The following is a 3,608-nucleotide window of genomic DNA, read 5'->3' on the forward strand; positions in this document are numbered from 1 at the left end:
GTGCATGAAGTGTGCATTGAAGTGTGTGTGCAAAGAACAATTATCCCTAGGGAATCAATAAAGTATATCTTCTTCTTCTTCTTTTTAATCAATATGAAAAAAGATAAAAGTGAGATAAAATTTTGAATTTACGGCCGTTTTTTTAATTATGGGAAGCCATCTGTCAGCCTGCTTCATTGTAACCATTAATCTCAGAGTAATCTCTCCTGAGGGCAGGTATGAGATTACCTGCCATTAAACCTTGTTGGCCATTCAAACAGCGGGAGGAGGGAGAGCAACCGCACAGCTTCACACAGCTTTGGGTGTGAAAAGGAGAGTGGAGGGGCTAGTCCCTCCGAGCACACACACAGCTGATCAATCAGTGTGGCGTAGCTCTGCCTCTCTCTACTGAGACTCAGCTCTGTGGAGACCGGACTAGGACTCAGCTGCCAGCAAGACCCATTAGTGGTCAAAGCAGTCAGTTCCCTCGGCTTTTAGCTTGCCAGATGGAGGCTTCCAGAGCAGGATAGAGATATCTATCACACCACTACCAAGGGCTGTGGAAAAATAAGAGGAGAGGAGAAGAAGCTCATTACTGAGGAACTGGCAAAATTGTTTACTGTGTACACACTTGTACTCCCAATAATCACAGGCCAGGGTATAAAACGACATGTTCCTCACTTGTATACGGATAACTTGGTATACAGCTGTGTGTCTATTAAAATAACAACTGATGTTACAAGACTGCATGAGTACCCACCACTTACCCCACACAATTACTGAATGAATTATTGAAATGCACTACAAAAAAATACTCTGCTGCTGTCCAATGAAAACAGTGCAACTCTGAGACTTATTGAGAGAGTCCGAACCTCTGAACGGGTGGGAGGGCTGTCCCGCTTTGAAATCGCCAACACACGAAGCAGACTTTCTACACATACCAGCCTGGGCAATCTTGTGTGCTGGCTGATGCTGTAATGAAAAACTGCTTTTTACAGACAGTGGGAAAATAGCATAATACTCTTTCACAACTTTACCTCACTCCTGAATCTGCTCCTCCAAACACAATCCCTTTTAAACCAAGAAGTGTTCTGTGGGTGTTACACAAAAGCCCGGGGGTCAAGTCAAGACTCCCAAGAGTCTTATTCCTCGAAATCTTGAATCACATGATTCCTTTGCTCTGTAAGGGTCTTGGGGGGGGGCATTTTTTGTTTAGACAAAAATAGATCCACCCACTCAACAATGTATATATTTTCTAACTTCAACTGTCCCATCAGCTGAGCTTAAGCCTGAGGTAATACCAGTCACATGTCCCTCATGTTTACTGTGCAGCTCAGGGTGTCTACAGGCCATTCCCCTTTTTTTTTTTTTATAAAACATGTTATATAATTCACTAGACTTTCATAGTGTTTTCTTGTTGCTGCGTGGTGTTGCTTAATTCTGTGGCATCAAGTTCCCTCTGAATATGTAAATAACTGCCAAGAAACACACAACACTAATTCAAAGCAACACACCTCACTGTGACGAGAAAGTCTTCTCCCTTCACATGTTGAAAACGTCTGTAAAAAGCAACCCTGGACCAAACAAACAGCATGACTGAGCAGCTGTGATGACTGTGATAAGGTGGCGCCCACATCAGCACCTGTCCTGATATCAGTCAGGCATCCTCCATGTAGAAAGGATAGCCATTTGAGCTGCAGCGCGGATGAGAATGGGAGCTCCTTTATGGCACACCGGAGCAGCATTATCTCCAGTAAAACAAATAAAGGCCATTACGGTAAATGGGGCCTGGTGATGGTGCAGCCAGGTCCCTCAGCTGGCACTGTTTGCTGAGCCAGGAGCCAGCAGCCTGCCCGAGCCGCAGGAAATGACCACTATTGATTAGCTGGCAGCTGTCACATCAGTTCTTTCATTAGCGGAGAGGACTGAAACGCAAACAGAGATGGGAGATAAAGGCTGGGAGGATTCGTTTTATTCCAAATGGCCTTACTTTATGCAACAATACCGTGACGAGCAAACACAGATCTGGCCATACACCAAATATTAGGTATCATTCCGCGGGGATAAACCTGTTGGCCTGAATTAAGAGGGAACAAGTAACTTTGAGTGGAAGGCTGGGGCGAGAAGGACTCGTGGGGCAGGAAAAGCCGCTGGACTCATAAACTTAAACAAACTTACCTTTTTTGCGGAAGAAAACAAACGTCCAACTCGGTTCCCTTTCGACTGTCTGTCAGTGTTACGCGGCTGTCTTCCGTCCCCGGCGGTGAGAAGCCGGGTAAAGTAGCCCACTAAAGTAGAGCTAACACCTTAAATATCCTCTTCTGCTCCAGCTCCAGCTCCAGCACCCGGACTGTTTTAGGATACTTAGTTCCGTTTCTCGGTCGGCGGTCCTTGAGCGGCTCCCGGATCTTGGACTGAGTGTTTAAAGCGGACACTCGAGGTGCAGCTCCTTCTGGGACAGAGTTAATGCGGAGTACTGAGGAGGCAGCCGGTGTCAGCTCTGAAGCTGGAGCAGTCCACACCGCTCGAGGAGAGGGCGGTCCACAGTGCCTGCGCACGTGAACGCGCGCACACACCCTGGAGAAACCACACGAGTGGGTTTGTGTTATCTCTGAGGACATCTCTAAGGACAACAAGTGTGTGTGCTGTTAAGTTTAAAACAGTCATATATATATATATTCATATACAGTATTTTCTCTGTGGTGTTTTGTTGGGAAGTTGCAGTTGTATTTTTCCTTTACTATGGTTATATAACATTTTATTATAGGGACTTGAGTTTAGAAGGCTTTCTTTTAGCTTAGTAAAAAGTATTTTTGTCTTCTGTGGTATCATTGCTTTAATATCACTATCAGCAAGGCAGGATCAACCTGTTGGTGGTCAGCTGTGGGTCCCTACTGACCCCCCCATCCCCCTCTCTCTGTGTTTATGTACACTGTTGTTGTTGTAATAGATCATAAAAGGAGCATGGAGTTTTCAAATGTAATGAATAAAAGAGCACTGGTATCAGATACTCGGTATTAGAAGATATCCTGAGTATACCAGGTACCAGAATTGGTACCAGGAGAGAAAAAGTCCAGTTGGTGCATCCCTTGTGTTTTCTTCTCTTTAATAATATTCCCACAAAAAAGTTGGCATCCTCTCCAGACATGTATTTATACCGTATATAAAAATAATCTGCTTTAAACAAAAATGTGTGTCTGATATATTTCTTTCTGCAAAAAAGTATAATTTCTACATTCAAACTCGTAAAGAAGAATCTACTCCTTCTACCTGATTGAAAATGACAGCATCCGTGAATATGCAGATTTAGTTAATTTCAAAAGTTCTTCTCTCCATTCTCAGTGTATGTGCACTGGTGGCTTCAAGTTTCTACATCACACATATTATTTGCTTATTGGACCAGCATTGACTTCCGTACTATTTGTGATGTCACAAATGATGCTGATAGTCCCCGCCTCTTAAAATCAGATTTTCAATGAGCTCTTAAAAATCAGATTTTCAATGCAGCACAGAGAAACTTTCCACTTTCAGGCAATGAATGTGAAAAATCCTTCTAGGTCAAACTCTGCTCAATCATTCTGCACAGTGGAGATCAAACATCCAACTGTAAGAAGCAAAGAGAGTAAAAT

General features: G+C 43.7%; 1 protein-coding gene across 1 annotated transcript in view; it reads right to left on the bottom strand.

The window, feature by feature from the left end:
• Positions 1 to 2,474, bottom strand: part of rab3db (RAB3D, member RAS oncogene family, b) — a 10,929-nt gene extending 8,455 nt beyond the window's left edge. Inside the window, exon 1 of the mRNA XM_035654702.1 lies at positions 2,158 to 2,474. The gene's annotated coding sequence lies outside the window, so the exon portion shown is untranslated. The remainder of the gene's footprint in view (positions 1 to 2,157) is intronic.
• Between the last annotated feature and the right edge of the window lie 1,134 nt (positions 2,475 to 3,608).

This window comes from Morone saxatilis, unplaced genomic scaffold (assembly GCF_004916995.1).
Source record: "Morone saxatilis isolate NCDOM2014 unplaced genomic scaffold, NCSU_SB_2.0 Contig14, whole genome shotgun sequence".
NCBI lineage: Eukaryota > Metazoa > Chordata > Actinopteri > Moronidae > Morone > Morone saxatilis.